Consider the following 20,800-nt stretch of genomic DNA (forward strand, 5'->3'; position numbering starts at 1 on the left):
GTTAGCTTTGTATTAGTTTGTGAAATTTCATCAAATGGCGCCAAAGTTAGTGGCAAACCAATACACGCTTTGCTTATGGAAACTAGGTCCTAACTACACCTACCTAGCAGTATATGCACAATAACGTTTACCCTCAGACGAAGGTGCACTCCCAAACAGATTCCAATTATTTATTCTGGAATGCAGCAAAGCCAGCAACATGCAGATAGTTCTTATTTTCAGAGGCCTAACTCGTTTCAGACTTCCCCAGTCCTTGCTCACAGGCCAACTGCATGACAATTCAGGTGAATATTGCAGGCACCTGCTCACCAAGTTCCACCCTGGAGTGGGCCTCTTGAGTATCACAACAAGTGGATGTCAGTATAAGTAGTCCTGTGTGACTTTATATTTTGTCAGATTAGGAACAACAGGTGCAGGAGATTTCCAGAAAACCTGGTAATGTTACTTTGAATTTGCCCACTGGAGGGTAATGAACTGTGTTTTAATGTCATGTTTGGCTTCAGCAAACCCACCTGGGATGAAATGAAATGTGGCACTACTTATACTGACATGCTCTTGTCGGCTCCCACTTAAAATGACTTGCATACACAAATTATAGATAATCTGATTTCAGTCACCATGAGCCATTACACTCACAGGCCACACTGAGCCTGTTTGCGCCCTGGTGCACCTTCAACTTGGCGCGCAGTGCAAACAGGAACAGTGCCCTCTATTACTGATATCTCACTGCTCTCAGGGCAGGCGCAATCTACCTGCTGCCCTGGGGGCAGGGATTTGTGATATACCGGGTAATAGGAGCACCCTGCCACCTGCTACAGTGGAAGCGGCACCTGCCTGAACTTCTAAGGGGGCGAGAGATGCCCAACTTCAGAAGTAATTTTGGAAATAAGGGCCTGAATTAGATCTTGATGGGCGGTTCCAATGTTTTTGTACCCAATACCCAAATACTCCTAGCCCCCGTGAAGAGCTTCACCCCAACTCACCATATCTCAATGCTATCTGTGACAGGGAATGCCATTTGCCACATGTTAATTCATCAGCTTTTCTTCTTCACATGCCCAGACTAAGGGCCTGATTTTGAGTTTAGCGGGCAGGTCACTCGGTCACAAAAAAGATAGATATCCACCCAACCACTGGAGTAACAAAACCTCTGGGCTCAATCAGGTGCTCTCCGGCCAGGGTGCTGTGCGGAGGGGGCCCCTTGAGTTTGGCTAACCCGCACCATGGGGGCTGCGGGGGCCTGTGTTACACCGCTGCACCCACCTTATTACATGTGACATAAGGAATATCAATGATAAAGTACCTCCTGCTGTCCACTATACGGATATTGCAGGTCACCTTGGAGTTACATCATCATACAGAGGAACCGGGCTGAAGGCTGAGTTCCTTTATAAAGTTATGGAACTCTGAGGTGACTTGCAATATCCTTATAGTGTACAGCATGGAGTAATGTATCCCATATAATACTTGATCACACCATCACCTTTCCCACAAACCACTTCAAATCCTGGGGCACAGATATTTATTTATTTTTTTAACTTTATTTTCCAATTTGGCACTGTTAGAAATGGGGTAACCAATTCTATGGGGGGTAGCATGATGCAGAGCGGGCAGGCCAAACTCCGGAGGACATGTGTGAAGCATCCACGCAGTACACACAGACGACACACCAGGCACGCCACACAAAGAGACACAAAACCAGTTTTGGTGAAAAAGAATAACTGTTGTACTGTACTAAATATGCAATAGTAAACACAGTAGTTACGATACTGCGCCAACTAGCACCAGGGCGATATATACAAGGGGGATTACCTACAGGGTAAACGGAAAAAGGAAGAAAAAGGTAAGTCCATTAGTTCCAAGGCTGTAATAAAAAGAACATAAAGCATTAACATTGGGAGTAAAAGCAAATTATGCATGGCACCCGCCTCCCCTGCAAAAAGAACATTAGGAATACAACATTAACGTCAGGCGTAGAACGCCAGTAGATATAAATCAGGAGGCCTTAGACATAAATGATATTGAGGCCCAAGAGCATCAGGCCTAACCTACAGCAGCCTTCTAGGCCTTGCAAAAGCTTAAGTGACATTGACAGTGGGCATCACCCTTAGGGGGAAAACATTAGGCACATTAGAACAGGTGCAACACTACCCTGAGTCTAGCTCTGCAAGTGGAGGCGGGGTAGGCTGACGTCCTCCTTGATCAGGATGACTCCGGGCTTTCTGGGACCTTCTACGGCCCAGGAACCAATGGGGTCGCAGTTCCGGGCAGGCGCGGCATCAGCCGCCAATCAGGGCGCGCCCTCCCATGGGCGTGATGGCAAGGCCCAATCCGTGCGCAGCGGCAAGGGGGTGCTGCCGATGACGCAGCCGGCACCCCGTCACATGACGTTGGCCGCCTCGGCCTCTCCAGGCCCAGTGCGGCTCTCAGCACCACCGCGGCGGCCCTTCTCAGGCTCCGGGGGGTGCGGTGAAGATTGTCAGCAGGGCCTCTTCCTCCATCCACTCGGCGCCCGGGCTGCAGCGGTGATTGCGGTAAGGTTTCTCCTTCTTCCTTGCCCCGGGCCGCGCAGTGATTTCCAGTGACAATGAGGGGTGGGCTCCCTCTAGACCGAAGCGCACCTGCGGGGTAGGCTCCCACGGACCCTCGGAGCTGACCTGTTGCTCTCTATCCATTTGGATACCGCTGCTCCCGCTAACGCTCGTCGCACCCGCTTCGCGGGTGCCGCTTCGCCGGTTGCAGCGAGGGGCCAGGTTGCAAGGCTAGGCTGTTGGGTGATTGAGTAAGCGGCAAGGAGGAGTGGAACACCAACAGAGGGCGTGTGCAAGCAGGGACTCGGAAGACCAGGAGTCTCTGCGCCGCTCAGGTGCGCACGGCCGCGCCCCCACTGAGACACACCCCCCGCCCAACCAAGATCTAAAAGGCGTGTTCTTCCTCTTGCCTGCGGGACACCTTATCCGCTGTTTGTCACCCGGGAGAGGAGAGGAGAAGGACCCACGGACCCTCGGAGCTGACCTGTTGCTCTCTATCCATTTGGATACCGCTGCTCCCGCTAACGCTCGCCGCACCTGCTTCGCGGGTGCCGCTTCGCGGGTTGCAGCGAGGGGCCAGGTTGCAAGGCTGTTGGGTGATTGAGTAAGCGGCAAGGAGGAGTGGAACACCAACAGAGGGCGTGTGCAAGCAGGGACTCGGAAGACCAGGAGTCCCTGCGCCGCTCAGGTGCGCACAGCCGCGCCCCCACTGAGACACGCCCCCGCCCAACCAAGATCTAAAAGGCGTGTGCTTCCTCTTGCCTGCGGGACGCCTTATCCGCTGTTTGTCACCCGGGAGAGGAGAGGAGAAGGACCCACGGACCCTCGGAGCTGACCTGTTGCTCTCTATCCATTTAAATACCGCTGCTCCCGCTAACGCTCGCAGCACCCGCTTCGCAGGTGCCGCTTTGCGGGTTGCAGCGAGGGGCCAGGTTGCAAGGCTGTTGGGTGATTGAGTACACGGCAAGGAGGAGTGGAACACCAACAGAGGACGTGTGCAAGCACGGACTCGGGAGACCAAGAGTACCTGCGCCGCTCAGGTGCGCACGGCCGCGCCCCCACTGAGACACGCCCCCGCCCACAACGGCCACTACGTAACAAACCATAGATATTCAGCATTTATAGTTCTTTATCTCTAGTTACTATAACTCATGCCCTAAATAAACTATAGCTTTTGTCCCCACCATGCACACTTTTGTCATCAATACTTTTACAGCAAATGTTTCACTGATATTATCAATGATTTAATAGAAGATGTCATGAGTGATGTAATATGTGGGGTAATTAGGAGACCTTTGCAAAGGCGCATGTTATAATCCAGGGTCCTAAAATGGCTGCCACTACTTCCTGGTTGAAGGGGCAGCCAATTAAATCTTACCATTAGATCTTTCGGATCCGTTGAACCTCCATGTCCCTACATATACAAAATAAAGAAGAATAAGGATTTACTTAAAAACTACAGAACAGATTTCCACCAAATGACAAAAAAAGAGATCTTTCTGGGCCAAGATCTAGCTTTCTGCCAAATTTGGTGTAATTCTGTTCAGCAGTTCAGGCTGTAGTCGTGTTCAAAATCACTATGGGAAATTGCATGTGAAAACACGTTTTGTGACCCTCCCTTTTTCATGCCCCACACAAAACAAATTTCTCTGAAACTTTCCAAATAGCTGCTGAAGTGAGTGGTCAACTAGTTTTAAACATGTTGTGAAGATTTGTCAAACGGCGTCAAAGTTATTAGTAAGGAAAAGTAAGGTTTTCCTGCGGAAACTAGGTTCCACAAGTTGCCCAAGGCGAAGCTCAGTCACACAAGAACCAACATATATATATATATATATATATATATATAATGCAAAAGTCAGGAAAGCGCACTCACAGGATGTAGCACAATGGTTCATGCACGCCTCTTCCCATGGGTCTCACCGTTCCAGAGGGGCAATGAGAAGATTATATATATATATTTTTATATATATATATATATATATATTTATATATATATATATATATATATATATATATATATATATATATATATATATATATATATATATATATATATATATATATATATATATATATATTGCACTCCAAAGTGCCCTGAAGCATTTGGAAGGGCTCACGACGGCGCTCTGCCAACAGGCTATCAGATGCAGCCTTGCTTACTTTTCCACCTTGCTTTCTTTCGGCCAACGCGTTTCAAGGACAAACCTCTTCATCAAGGGCCACAAACTTCACAACTCGGGCTCGCATTACTTGTGTGTTATTTTATTCATTTCCGTTTTTTTTAAGGTAAGTTCAGCCCCCAGGGGGCGTATGCAAATTCCACAATTTCGTAGTGCTTGTTGGGACGTGAAGTCCTCTAATGCGAGAGTCAGTGTTTCATTTCAGTGAATCAGTTGTTGGTTTGCATTTAAAAGTTCCTTTCATTCCTGTAGTAGGACGTGGATTTGTTCGGCAGGCTAATTAAGCATGTAGAACGCTGTGCCGATCTGCTCTGAACAGTGCAAAGCAGCAGCCTCTTCCAGCTGGTTTGGGGTTTCACTGCCAGCTGGTTGATGGAGCTCCTTCCCACGGCCGGGCGCCGTGTCATATTTTGCAGTCCAAAGTGCCCTGAAGCATTTGGAAGGGCTCACGACGGCGCTCTGCCAACAGTAAGTGGAAAAGTAAGCAAGGCTGCATCTGATAGCCTGTTGGCAGAGCGCCGTCGTGAGCCCTTCCAAATGCTTCAGGGCACTTTGGACTGCAATATATATATATATATATATGTATATATAGATAGATAGAGAAAGAAAGAAATGATGAGCACAGTCCAAGAACTCCCTAAAAATGGTTTACTCAATAAACACGCACCCTGATTTGGCTAGAGGTGGTGTAACAGTTCTAAAAATAAGATCTTAAACTTGTTATTTTATGCTTTATGAACGCTTTGCTCTTTCAGGACCATTGTGCCAATCAAATGTTCTTTTTTTCTGATCTAATGAGGGTTTTTTTCTTGATACTTCACATCAACTGATTTTTGAATTGGACATAGTACAAAGTGTTGAATTATATTTAATTTCTAAATATATAATTGACATCTGGACATGACTTTGCATTTCAGGCATTTTCGTGGGCCTCCTACATTCACTAAGGAAGTAATTCTTTTATCTGGTCCTCACGATGAGATTGTTGTGAAGCAAGGAACAAAGCAATTTCTTTATGAGAGTGGACATATCATCACAACATTTGAATTTAACAAATTATGGACTAACCATGAGGTGCAGGACCAACTCCAGGTGGCTTTTAGCCCCAAAATTGACAATATTGAGTAAGACAATTTTCATTTCGCATATTTTTATGCATTACTATTTTACAAAAATCAGCAAGTTGTATATGTAATTGTTGTCTATTTCCACTTAATTAGGTAACAGTATTGCATTTAATCTATTTTGTAAATCCTAGCCATATACTTTCAATGTATTAAGAGATTTTGGTTATGTGTATGGAAAATAACTTATGAATACATAAAAATGTAAGAAATAATGAGTGTCAATGGTCAGATAGACAGGGCAAGGAAACTAACTGCAGGTGTCAATTAATAAAAATCCTTTTTTTACACGTAGAAGAATAGTTAATGGAGTGATATTCTTAAAAGGAGGAGTACAAATAATTCAATAATTGTGCTAGTGGTCTAACATATAGATGCATATATTCATTACATTCAGATCCGGAGGAATCAGGACAACTGACGTGAAGGAAAAGCATAGCACATTGTACAATCAATATAGTGACAATTAGAATGCTGTAAGATAAGCAGTTCCATCTGTTCAATTCTTATCCACAGCGCTACCTCCCATCCACCATATAGATGGTGTTGGAAACTGGGGCTTATTTTTAAAGATTTGGAGTTGGGCAGTGCCGCAATCCATTTTTCTGCACCGCCCTACACCAATTTGAAAGGGCAGGAAATGCACTGTATATACAAGAAGCAGTACATTTACTGTCCTTTCAGACCACGCCGGCACACAATATCCAGCCATAATCCAACGCAGGCACCCTCACATCATGTTGCAAGGGTGTCTGCGTTGTTTGAGTGATTTGTTTTTGTTCAGAAAGGGGCACTTTCCTGGATAAAAACGATTATTAGAGGCATTTAGTTTGTTCTATGTTTGCTGCAGAATGCAGCACAGATGCAAAGTGGAAAAAATGAGAAATGTAAACATTTCTCCTCATTACGCATTCTCTAGAGAATGGACTGCCTCTTTGACACAGAGTAAGGCAAGGCAGCAACTTGCACTTCTGTGCTTTACTCCATATCTACGAAGCCATGAAAAGCCATGTAAAGTGGCTTCTAATGGCCTCGTAAATTTAGATCTGCACATGGCGCCTCTGGAAGGTCACAAAAGTGATGCTTCGGCAGCGCAGTTGTGCCGCAAGGGACTTGTAAATAAGAGCCTGGGTTTCTGGTTGGCAAAGGCATGCACCATGTCTAAAGAGGAACCACAATCCTATTAAGGGTATCTCAGATACACACTAAAAGATTACCTATGCTCAACCTCTGGTAGGTTGGCCCAGAACAGTCCGTCGAATCAAAATAGTCAATGTGTACAGTATTTCTGCTACACAACACACAATAACACTATGAAAACACAAAAATACCACACTTAGGTTTCGAAAAACAGGCAATAATATTATAAATTAATCTAGAACAAACCAACATAAATTGAAAGAGTAGAAGTGGAGTTATGAATTCATAAAGAATAAAAAGAGGACTAGCCTTTACAAGCAATATGCAACAATTGGGGTTATATGATCACGCTGGACTGGGGCAAAGTCAGCAGCTCAGGCCGACGTGATAGATCGGAGACCAGGGACAAGAGCCATCCAGGTCCAGTAAACATAGTACATTGATCCTACAGCAAGATACGGAGCGCAGGGGAGCAGCATGTCGATCCCCCATGGGTGGCGATGCGTCGGTTCCGAAGACGAAGTGCCAAAAACGAGGTGCTTTGTTTTTTAGTGCGATGTTCCGAAAATCAGTTATCACAGGTGTTGCATTGGTTCTGATGTGATCTGCCGATTCTACTCCTGTCACAAGTACGATGCATTGGGTTCTGCTTCATACAAGCTAAGGATGGTTTGTTTCTCTGGAGCAAGTATCTGGGTCCACTTCCAAAGGACCAGGCACAGGAGCAACTTTATATACTTTGATATCGCTGCGTCGCAAGCAACAGGACAAAATCAAATAAGCCCTTGGAAAACACTTTGGTCGCAAGGCAGAGTCCAGCTGTCACTCAGCAGGGGAAGTGAGCAGCAGGCAGAAGGACAGCACAGCAGAAAAACAGGTTTTCAGGATCAGCAGTCCTGAACAGTGACAGTCCTTGAAGCCTCACAGCAGTCCTTCTGACAGTATTGTTACAGGTCTATGGGCTACCTAGGGACTATGTTAGGGGTGACATATTTGTAATAAAAGGAATATTTAAGGCTTGGATTTTAAATGCCAAGTTGGAGTGGCAGTAAACTGCGCACACAAGCCCTGCAGTGGCAGGCCTAAGACAGGTCTGATAGGCTACTTGAGTGGGTTGCACAATCAGTGCTATAGGCCCACTCGTAGCATTACATTTACAGGCCCTGGGTATATAGAATACCATTTTACAATGAACCTACAAGTAAATTAAATATACCAATTGTGGATAAACCAGGTTTATGGCAGAAGCACAGGCACACTTTAGCACTGGTCAGCAGTGGTCAGAGTCCAAAGTCCAACACAATCATTAAAAAGTGGATGTAAAGAAGCAAAAAGTATGGGGGAAGGAAGACCACTCAAAGACTGACAGGTATAACAGATTGTCAGCATTGCTAAAAATTGGTCAGCGTGTTGTCAAACAGGTTTACCTCTCCCTTCATGGATGATATCCTGAGTGATACAGATTTAGCATTTCAGATTTTTTGAGATATGTTTAAATGTATAATTTTAAAGTTCATGTGTAGTTAAACTAACACTCCACCTTTTTGTTTTTATAGCATAAAACTTCTGATGCCATGCCATAACAAATTAGTGCAGCCATTGCTAATGGACAAACAGAGTCTGTCAGGTCTTATAATCTCAAAACTCTTCAAACAGAAATCAGTCTATTTACAACCATCAAGGCAAATTCTTCAACTTCCTGATTCCCAGCGGCCTGTAAGTAATACTTGCATAAAGTATGCTCTGTAGTTTCTTTTGAAAGGTATAGGAAACATATCTATTAATAAATATGCATGCATTTCCATATTCCCATAACGTTTTTTATATTGCATGTTCTTGCTAGTGCAGTTGGATAGAAACATATTTTTATAGCGTAGCAATATCGATCTAAAGCAGGAAGTAAAATACTGTACTATGTTTTTACAGAAAATAAAAAGGAGGGCATTACTTATTTAGATCAGAGTATACAACTTTACTTTAAAACATAATTCAATATGATCCACTTTGTTTTAATTTGGGCATTAAACAGCACATTCCAATATTTAACTATATTAATATAGCTATGTATCATCATCCTATGCGGTTCTCTCTTACTCTATATGGAGAGACTGCCAACAAATGTGAACAATTGATTGCTTATAGTGTGTGATTGAGGTAATTTCTGTGTGTGCATAAGATGCAGAGAGGAATTTGACCAAAGTCATGGAGTTAGGGTTGAATGAAATACAAATGCGCATCGACACAAGTATGGTTATTTAGTGAAATACAGAAATCTACAAAAGGGTTAGGTTGGTAGCCTGTATGGCAAGAGCTATGCAATAGTGTGTGATGACCGGAGAAGTATTCTTACCATCTTGTGCTGATTCTGAAGTTGTTCTTACAGGGAGGTCAGAAAAGAATAGTGAGAAATACATTTGCCTGTGCTCATGCCTAATGTCTTGTAAGTGGGTCAGATTCCACTTGGAATGCAGGTGTGCTGGCTTTACTTTAAATGAAAGGATGGGATCTGTTTCAGAATAGTCTGGTTATTATTGCCTTCCTCAATTACATCTGACTATGTTTCATATATTATGTGTGAAGACAAGAAGTGGTCTCATTTTTTCAAGTCTCCAGTAAGTACAAGATGGTCAGTAAATGGTAAGTGCCTTGAGCTGAGAGTTCTATTACATATGTAATGTCGGAATTAACATTTGCTAAACATAGAGTTGTGCTATGGATGATCTGGTAGACAGTTTAAACCACCTTATAGGAGTAGGATTTGTCTATGGTCAGCTGCCAGTGAACAGTGGAAATGCTTGTGAGATGCGGTCCGGAAGGAGTAGTTCATGCCTGGCTACTACACACTGGCTATTTGTAAATTGTTTGATTGCTAACATTTCTTGTATATCTTCATCAAGATTCATGTGATGGGCCATTGATGTTTTTTGTAGGATAAAGGCATAGATGAAAAAACGGACATGGTGATGTGGCTGGAAAGTGAAGAAACTTTCAGCAATAATTCTGCTGAAACAGAATACCTGAGTAGTTCAGATCCATTGAAAGTCGGCAACATTACAGCAAATCCAATTTCTGCTAACACTTCGGAAGAACATACATTTCAGATATCGCCCTCTCCCACTCTCATTAGCGAAGGATTTGATGACCATTATCGGTACTGCTTTTCTCAACCCAGATACTCAATTGAGATTTGCTTGTTTTTTCAATATTGTTATATCGTTTTGAAAGTATTCGGCTTTCATAAAAAAAGCTATTGTCTTGCAAGTTTTGTCACGAGCAGCCCAGTAATGCAGGACCGTGAAGAAGTGTATTCCCAGCTCTTTTCTGTGATGTAAGGCTATTGAATCATGCAGTTAATGTACAATGCATCTGAAGTGGTAAAATACGTTTTAAAGAGAAAATAGTATATCAAGGCAGGTAATGGTATGTCAGCAGTCACGTAAATGATGCAGGACTACAACAATGTAAAATGTACAATCCCAAGCAGTAGTTGTGTGGCATAATGTAGTATGGTGGCCATGGCATCTTAGCATGCAGACAGAATGACAGCATTCTTAATTTAAAAGATATAAAACTAAATGTCTAGGGGCCTAGTAGTCAATATGGAGTACCACAGATATGTACTTCCGAACTATAACACCCTTGGTGTGTGGCATGGAGCCAGTAGTTTGTTCTTGTTTAACATATTGTATGGATCTTAACTACATACTACCACTAACCCATCTTCTGTCTATTAAAATGCAATGCTGGTGCAATTGTAATCTGCACTATTATGCTAAATAAATGTGTAGGGCAAAAACAAGAATGGCGATTTCTACAAGTCTAAAGTAATTGGCTTACACAATTAAGCATAATTAATCATTAAAAATACTCAGTTTGGTTACATGATCATACCTTGTGTGCACAAATTAGATGAGTTCTCTAGTGATGATTGTTGCTTAATTTGGTAAAACGTTAGTAATCCAAACCTAGGAACATGTACATGTAGTCGCAAATGTCCCTATTCACAGCATCAGGCCATTTGCATCAGCAAAAACGCTTTTATGGAATCTCAATTTGGGTTCTGTGATTCTGTATTAGAAAGGGGCATGAGGAGGGCATCCCTTCCTAACACAAAATTGGAAAGGTATGTACAAATGTTTTGCGACTGAAATACGGTGGCAAAAATATTATCAATTTACAACCAATTGGTAACCCATTCACAAATGTGAAGAGGTCCCCAAGAGACCACTTCACTACGTTTATTTTAGATTGGACTCGCCAGGAGCAATGCCTGAACCTCGCCGCACCCGCTCCGCGGGTGCCGCAGCGCCTGAGGGTGAGAGGGGCTGTACGCCGGACCACGCCTGAGATTGAAGGAGCAAGGAATATTTGGACTGGGTCGAGGCTCTCAGCGGGGCTGTGAGCGTTGCAGGGACTCCATTGCCCAGGAGTCCCTGTGTGACCGTTTGACAGCTTCCTGTCCGCTCTCCCTGTTGTCCCGCCCACCGCCCTTAATGTCCCCTATATCCAAGGTTCGTATCCCGCAGCACGGGACGCATCTCGGGGCGAAGACCGGGCTAAGAGCGGGCCGTTTGAGGCCGTTCGAGGCCTGAGAGACCTGGCCTGGGCCAACCCCCTGTGTATCTCCTGCCTTATCTATATCTTGTTATATTGTCCTTCCTTCTAAACCATCATGTGCACACGGGGTAGTCGTAGCAAAACTGCTAAGGGGGAGCATAAGCCCAACGGGACCCTTGATGATTTCCTTACCAAGACCAATAAGGCCATTGATATGGAAATCAGCACAAATGCAACATAGAGTGTCTTTGGAGCTAGAAGCAGCATGTCGACTATCCCAGAACTCAGCTTCCTCAAAAAAATCATCTCTGGGTAATATTGCCTCTGCTAAAACTCCGGAGCGCCTGTCTGGTCCACGACCATTGATAACTCAGGCGGATATCCATCATTTACCATCAACACCACCCTCAGAGCATCTTCTTATTCCATCATCGACATCTCCAAAGCCCATTCAGAGCTTGTCGTCAAACACCTCAGGTTTAGGCACAGGTATTCCCAATAAATTTGAGTTGTCAAAGAAAGCAGCAAGTGTAACTAATAAGGATGTTATTCACAAAAGGAAATGCCATGCCAGATCAGCCTATGCACGTAAAAAGGCCAAAATCGCAAGGTCTCAATTTTTTAACAACCGTCGACCTCTGGTCTCAAACGGGGTAGGTACTGATGTTCCTGAGGCTAATACTTGCACACCGGCCGAGGAAATTGGTACTGGCTTAGACAGCGCTGTGTTAGACCTAACAATGGGGGATACTCTTGTAAGCACTGCCGAGAGGGTTATTGAGGGACGGTTGAGTGAGTCAGGGAAGCATCAGGGTGGTGATGAAGAATTCCTCAAAATTGTTTGGGTTACATTAAAACAGCTTTTAACTCCCCTGGAACTTAGACTTACTCGTATCGAAAACAGTCTACTAGAAATGGATAAGACTATAGTTACTCTAGCTAGTCTTAGCCTAAAACAAATGGAAGCTAACATCTCCAAGGGTGATGAGCGCACCTCACAGGCCCCGGTGCTAGATGCACCGGCCCTGCCCCCCCTAACCCTAAACCCATACCCAAACCCCGCACAAAGGTCTGTATCCCTACAGTTACTATCCTACGAACTACAGCCCCAATACTTCGTCCCCCTCAAGGCACAGCACCATCTAAACAGAGGTCTCAGGCTATAGTCCAACAACCTAATAAGCCTGACACCACGCGTACATATCCCCAGCAATCTGGTCGTCCTAATTTTCGTGGGGGATTCATAGATTTACCACCAGATGCTGGGCCATATGTCATAGTGTTAGCTGGTGTCCCTGCCTTGGAGCCACAATCTCAGGAGAATCATTGGTCACTAAAAAACAAGGTTATTTACTGGCTTAATGTAAATAGACAGCTTCCAAACCACCTAAGAAGTAATATACTAATGGTACGTAGAGTACCTTGGGTAGGTCCCACGCCTAAGTCCATTGCTGGCGATTGTATAGTGGTGTCCTTTGCAGATTCCTGTACGGCTCAACATCTATGTTCATGGGATGTACGAGGTGATAATTCAACCATCGTTGTCAGACCTCTCACCTTCTTTTACCCCCACGGCAGAACGTTAATCAAGGGGTGATCTGGTCAACAGTTAAAAACACCATGCGGAGTGGACGAAGGGATGGTTGGCAAGGTCAAAATGGCTGGTGGGAAGGGGCTCCTACTTCCAATATGTTCGGTTGTTTGGATGAGGTCGATTGACTTGGGGGGGTCAATGTTTCAGTCCACAACACCAAACCTACTCCCATCCAGGTGTTTCTTCCCCCACCCCCTTAGAAGCACGTGTAGACAGTCTTGCTCCCTCTGAAGGCTCACGACCAGTCCTTAGTCATGTCACTAGACATATTGAGACCAGGGTGGAAGTTTTAGGCTTATCAGAGGTAATCCTGACTAGTAGCCCATGGGATCACTTAAGGTGGCTTCCTGGAACATTGCAGGGCTAAGGGGTCGCTTGGACAACGATGATTGGGTCAATTTTATCGACACTTATGATATTGTCATATTCCAGGAAACCTGGGCAACCGGTCCTTTATTTAGAGCAGGTTACCTGAACCACTACAAGCCAGCCATACAGGGCCCAAAGGGTAGGGCCTCTGGAGGCCTAGTGGTATGGATCAAAGATTCCCTGGGATTCCAATCTAAGGAAATCTTGGTAGATAATGCTGACCTTCTATGTATCAACCTTAGTAAGGGTAATAATTAGGGCATCATACTAATTAACATCTACGCCCGAGGGAGCCAGGGCGGCCGTAAGCAATCGGTCTTGAACGATCTAGATTGCCTCCTGAAGAAGTTCAGCGATGATCGTCTTATCCTAGTGGCAAGAGATTTGAACTGTTCATTTGAACCCATTTTTAGTCTGGCTGAAGATGTGGGAACTGACGAGGACACTGCTTGGAATATCCCCCGCTAACCATAAGTAAGGGTGTTAGGGTAACTGCGGCGGCCCTTCACTGGTTGGCATTTTGTTTGGAGTGGGGGCTACGGGCAGTGAACGGCCGCACTCTGTCCGATAAATCCGGCAAATCAACCTTTGATAATGGGACCAGTGTGAGTCGTATCGACTACATACTGGACAAAGTAGAATTTTGGTCATCCGTGATAGACATGGAGGTAGAGACTAGGCCAGAGAGTGACCACAATCCCCTCTCTTTGGGTCTTAGGGTCCCCGGATTGGGTGCCGGACCCTTGGTAACAACTTGCCCAAATTCTGACATAATTTTGTGTAACAACAGAAGACCGGTTAAATGGCCTAGGGTCATAGCTGACCCTGAGCTCATTAAAGAAATAGAGGAGGTGGTTTTAGGAACAAGGGGTAAGATGACGGACCTATCCCCCTCTAGTGGAGTCGACTCCTTAATTACCAACCTCCATGAGCAGTGTTTCACGGAACTTAAAAGCCTGCTTACTAAACCATCGAACCATAAGGTAGTTAAAGCCCGTAAAAGATGGTACAACAAGAGCTGTAGGGAAGCCCATAGCAAAATAATAGCAGCTGTTAAATCAAGGATTTCCAATGATATCAAGAATGCTAGGCTAATCTATAAGCAGGTCTTATGGTCAGCCAAGAGGGAATGGAATGATTCATATTGGTCAGAACTACTCTTGGCGTGTAAATCGTCTAACCAAGTGAAGTTCTGGGAGACTGTTAGGTGGGGTAGGGACCCGGATTCCCAAGTACCGGTTAACTATGTCTCTGCTTCGGACTGGGTGGGTTTTTTCACCGCCCAATTTAAAGATTTGAGTGCCGTGCCCGATTTAGTAACCAAGCCTGTACTGGGATTACCGCTCACTAATTCCGGGGCCTCTCTTATCTTTTCCTCCTCAGACACGGTGTATGCCCTTGGCTCTGTCCAGTAAGGAAAAGCTCTGGGACTAGATGCTATCCCCGCAGACCTTTTTAAAATGAACCTTGATGTATGGGTCCCGTACATCACTATGTTGGCAAATGCCATTGCAGCAGGGGCCAGGATTCCACAATCCTGGAAAGGGGCAGAGATCTTGCCAATATTTAAAAAAGGGGATTGATCATTGCCAAATAACTATCGCCCCATAAGTCTGATCGACTCAATCCAAAAAATAGTCTCAAGAATGGTTCTTGTAAGAATTCAGGGATGGATAGAGCAGAATAATATACTTTCTCCCATGCAAGCTGGGTTTAGACTGGGCACCAGTACTATAGACCAGGTGTTCAGACTCACTATGCTTTATTGGAAGGTGTTTTTTTTTGGGTGGAGGGGTTATCTATGCCGCTTTTGTGGACCTCAAGTCGGCCTTTGACTTGGTTCCAAGAGCGAAACTATGGGAAGCACTAAGACTCATGGGCCTTCCTGTCGAACTCTTGGAATTAGTCATGAGATTGCATGAGGACAACTTTGTCCGAGTGAGGTGGGGCAAGCAGGGCCAGGTGACCAGCAGCTTCCCGGTCCAACGTGGGGTGCGCCAGGGATGCGTGCTGGCCCCCACCCTGTTTCTCCTCTTCATCAACCAGGTTGTCGAATTTTTTATTAATACTCAGACTGATGCACCATCACCGGGCGGGTCAAAATACCCGATGTTAATCTTTGCCGATGACACCATGCTCCTTTCTAAAACCCGGAGCGGGTTGCAGACAGCTTTGAATACGTTTGCTGACTTCTGTAGGATAAATGATCTACAGATTAACGTAGACAAAACCAAATTTATGGTCTTTAGTAACAAAACCCCGATTAAAAGCTCTGCTAGTCTGAACGGTGTTTCAATCGAACAGGTTAAGACTATGATTTATTCGGGTGTGACCCTTGATTACCAACTCAGTTGGAAACCCCAGATTGAGCCACTAAATCTTAAATTTGTTCGCCTTACGGGTTGTTTATTGCAGGAACAGAAGAAATCATTGACTAAACCCATTACCCCAGCACTAAAAATATATGAAGTTAAGATCAATGCAGCCACCCTGTATGGAGCAGATATATGGGGCTACAAGGATTTGTCTGTTCTGACCACAGCCCAGAACAGGTTCCTGCGGAACCTGGTAGGGCTACCCCAGTCCACACCCACCAAGCCACTGCTGTTAGTTCTTGGTTGTAAACCTTTAGATGAGATGGCACAGTTTTCTTTGGTGGCACTTTGGCGACAGCTTTGGACGACCCCAGAGCTTAGCCTCTTTGCTCGCGAGTTGGAGGAGGTTAAATCACTGTGGGGTGCCTATAGAATCCCATGGCTCAGGGAAGTCAAACATGTTTTATATGCAATGGGCCTTCCCGAGCTGTGGATAAATCCGGGGTGTTCCATCTTCCCTTCAAAACAAGATTTTAAAGACCAATTTTGGAGTACGGTTAAATCTACTGCAGTTACTCATTCTTCGGACACTAACCTAACAGGGCATTTTTTAATTCATAAATTGACACCTTCCCTCGAGCCCTATTGGGATTTGATGTGCAAAACCTTGGATCGGAAATTGTATCATCAGTTTCGCGTAGGCACACTCCCCATCAATTCCTTTACTGCAAAGTGGGTGAGGAATGTAAATAATAAATGTCCCAGGTGTCCGGATCATGTGGAAAGTATTGGCCATTTGTTTTTTGCCTGCCCAGCTTATCGAGCCCCACGATCTAAATGGCTGAAACCTTTATGTAGTAGATTGGATTGTGGGGGCCACCTTGAAGCCCTGCGGAAGTTTCGTAATATAAGATCTGAGCTTTTTGTGGTCTGTGTGGCCAAGTTTTTGGGAAGGGCGTGGTTGATTCGCATTAAGAAACTGAACACTTATTTAACTTAAATGACATGGTATGAAGTCTCTGCTCTATGTTCACAACTTTTTAAATATTACGGGTTATGATTGTTGTTTTTATTATGTTCTATGCATTGTATGTTGTCTTTTACGAATTTTATTTCAAAATAAAGACATACTGAACTGAACTGACCACTTTACCTCTGAGAATGGTTGAAAAATATTCAAGGGGCCACTGGCCTGCTCTTAAAAACTGAAACTTCCAAGTTTCATTTATTTCGTTTTTAAACTCATCATGGTTTCCTTTAAGGAAAATGGGCTGCATTTAGAAAAAAAACAATAGTTTCTTTATTTAAATTCAATTACAGACATGGTTGTCTGCTGACCCCAACAGGCCACCATCCCTGTGATGGCTACGATACCTAATGGGTTGCAAATTGTGACCTACCTGAACCCACTACAAATCAGTAATTAAACTCAAAAGACGTCCATACATTAGGAATAGCGATTTCCAAATTCTGATTCACAGTGAATCGCAATTGGCAAATGGCTATTTCTAACTTTTATACATGTTGCCCTATAAGTCATGTATAAAGGTGACTTGTAACAGGAAGGCATATGCTGATACTTTGATTGTTTGTTTTAACATATTAATAGTTGACAATATTCTTACTGTTTTAGATGTTACACTGAACTGTTGGTTGATAATGCACAGATTCCTGACGATGAAGAGTTTGATACCTCAAATATCAATATTTCTGAACAAAATGAGGCGCACGAAAGGTAATTTTAGAAGTTTTAATTCTGATTTATACGTTTAATTTTTAACTAATACATTTGATAGCTTAGCTTTATTTCCTGTATTTCAGTGAGAGCGATGATATAACGTTGAAGGATGTACTATCAAACCTTGCTTTACAAATTGACTCTGAAAAGACATGCAAGTTCAACATAAATCGGCGAAACATTTGGGATGGAGCACGTCGTGCGTTCCTTCGCAAAACCTATAAAGCAACCAACCGTATATCTATCATGTTTACTGATTCCTCTGGTAACTCTGAAGGAGCTGTTGATTTTGGCAGCCCAACACGGGAATTTTTGCGATTGTTAATGCATCATTTACAGCATAGCAAACTCTTTGAGGGACCCGAAAACAGGAAGACACTCAGTTGTGATGCCCAAGGTACCTTACATTTATTATATTCCAACCTTTCTAAACTGCTCAAATTCTAGAGTGAACGATTAATTATTTAAAGTGTAAATAATGTTTATATTATATTACTTACTGACGTCTTCAAAGTTTGTTTGATACCACTGATCAGGCATTCTCAAAGAATTTTAACTAAAAGTGGAATAGTGAAGGGAATTCTTAACTATACTATTCATTTATGCAGCAAGAGCAGACTGATTTCAATTTCACCCACTGAATATATCCCTTGCAGCTTGAAAAACAACCTTGCTAGCATGTACTCCATTATATATTTTATGTTTGCTTTGCATTAAATGAGGGTCTAAGGTTTTCCTGCAGTTGTTACTGTTATCAATTTAGAGAAAATTCCTGTGACAAGTACTTCAAACAATGGCTAACTTTAGAGATTCTGCATTAGGTCATCTTAGTTGATGCTCTGGTGCAGCAGTGTGTATGAATTAAACACCCAAACTGTACAGATGCATCCTGCATATTTGGAAACATAGGCCAGTATATCAAAGGCAATAACCCAGTGCATGAATTAGTTTGATACATGGGACTTGAGACACTGGTCGGGTCATAAAGGTAGGAGTTTTTGTTGTGCATAGAAATTCCAGTCCATTATAGATGCAGATCTTTTTAAAAAACAAGTTCTCAGGATAGACTCTTTCCTCCACTGTAGCCTATCAAGACATCTTCTAGGACTTTTTGGGTACAGCACCTTATTTATGGTAAAGTTCGGAAGATGTTGCAGCTAAAATAAAGAAACATCTGGGAGGTCCAAAAATGGTATATAATATTCTATTCCTGGTTAAACACCATGTTGTGAATATCTTTGGGCAGGAATGAGTTGTACCTTTTAATCGTGTACTACATATATAAGCACGAGGTGGAGACATTTAATCTGGGTAATTAACACATGTCCCCAACAATCATCCTCCAAGGAATTTAACTTTGCCAGCTTTCAACCCTTATTGGAAGTTGTGCCTGGTGATGTCGGGTTCCTTAGTGAGGGAGAGGATGGGTTGGGTGTCAAATGCGTAGAGGGACGATGTTGAACCCATGGTTTCTGATGATGCCTGCGAGGGGCGCCTTGTAGACTTTGAAGATGGTGGGGCTGAGGCCGGATCCTCGGGGTACTCTGCATCTGGTCTCTGTCGGTTGTGAAAGGAAAGAAAGAAGTCTTATTTTCTGTGTTCTGTCCATGAGGAATGAGCGGATCCAGTCTAAGGCTTTTCCTTGGATGCTGGTGTTGTGGAGTCTGGTGGTTAGTGTGCAGTGGGAGACAGAGTCGAAGGCCGCTGATAGGTCCAGGTGGATGTGGGCTTCCGTTTGGCCTTGGTCAAGGAGTGTGCAAATGTCATCTGTGGCGGCAAGGAGGGTGGTCTTGGTGCTGTGGTTGCTGCGGAATCCGGAATGGGAGATATCTAGGATGTTGTTGGTTACAATGAAGTTTGTTAGCTGGGTGCTGATGGCCTTTCCGATGACCTTGGCTGTGAAAGGAAGCAGCAAGATGGGCCTGAAGTTCTTGCGGTCCGCCGGGTCTGCGAGGATTACATTTGGAGGGGGTTGACTTAGGTGCGCTTCCAGTTGTCAGGGAATGTGATGGTCACAATGGAGCAGTTGATGGTTCAACGTAGCTCGGATGCGATGGCTGTGGCAGCCATGTGTAAGATGTGTGGCGGGCAGGGGTCTGTTGGGTGACATCGCTCGGGGTGGGGGTGGGGGTTGAGGCAGTGCAGAGGTCTTGGTCGTCCAAGTTGTAATAGAGCGTCTTGATCTTGAGGTGAAAGAAGGAGCTGAATCTGTTGCAGAGGTCTTGGGAGTGAGAGGAATCTGTTGTTTCGCTGTTGGGTTTGGCAAATTCCTGTATGATGGAGAAGAGTTCCTTGGAGTTGTGGGTGTTGGAGAGTATTCTGTCTTTGAGGAAATACTTCTTTGTGGATTTGATGAGTTGGTGGTATGCCATGGTGACTGTTTTGTAGGGGATGCGTGTTTCCGGAGTTTTGCTGTTTCTCCATGTTTTTTCAAGTCGACAGCAGGCATGCTTGGATTCTTGGAGTGCTGTGGTGAACCAGTTTGCTTTCTTATTGTGTCGTCTTGTAGGTTTCTGGAGGGGAGCGAGTGTGTTTGTTCAGTTGGCGATCCATTGGTGGAGGTTGCTTGCCACAGTGTAGGCATCTGTTTGTAGTTAGGGCTGGAGTGCAGGTGAAGGCAGAGGTGATGTGTTCTTTTGATATTTTGTTCCAGATTGTGCATGGGAGGCGACGCGGGTGCTTGTGTGTGGTGCGTTTTCTAAAGGAGAAGTGGATGCAATGGTGATCAGCCCAGAGCAGTTCCATGATGTGACAGTGGAAGATGCTATTTCCTTCTGCGAAGACAGGGTCAAGTGTGTGTCCTGCTGTGTGAGTGGGGCAGAGATAAGTTGCTTCAGTCCTATGTTGCTGAGGTTCTCTAGGAGGGCAGTGGTGTTAGGGTTGTGGTGGTTATTCAGGTGGAAGTTTAGTTCTCCAAGTAGTATGTAGTCTGTGGAGGCGAGTGCGTGGGATGTGATGGGGTTAGCAATGACATTGGTGAATGTAACATGGGGACAGGCAGTTTGTAGGTGACTGTTCCACTGAAGTTCGTTTTGGGATTGGTCTGGAAGTGGATGTGTACCATGTGGGTGAGGCATCGTCCGAGTCAGTGGTTGCCATGCAGAGGGAGCTTTTGTGGATGCTGGCGAGTGGGGCGGGTGGAGCGGTCTTTCTTCACGATCTTGCATTTGATCATTACTGGATATAAAATAAAAACTCATCTGTCGTTACATTTTAGCATGCAAAACCTGTCGAAAGATAATGGGAGAGAAA

Source organism: Lissotriton vulgaris, chromosome 10 (genome assembly GCF_964263255.1).
Source record: "Lissotriton vulgaris chromosome 10, aLisVul1.2, whole genome shotgun sequence".
NCBI classification, from domain to species: Eukaryota; Metazoa; Chordata; class Amphibia; order Caudata; family Salamandridae; genus Lissotriton; species Lissotriton vulgaris.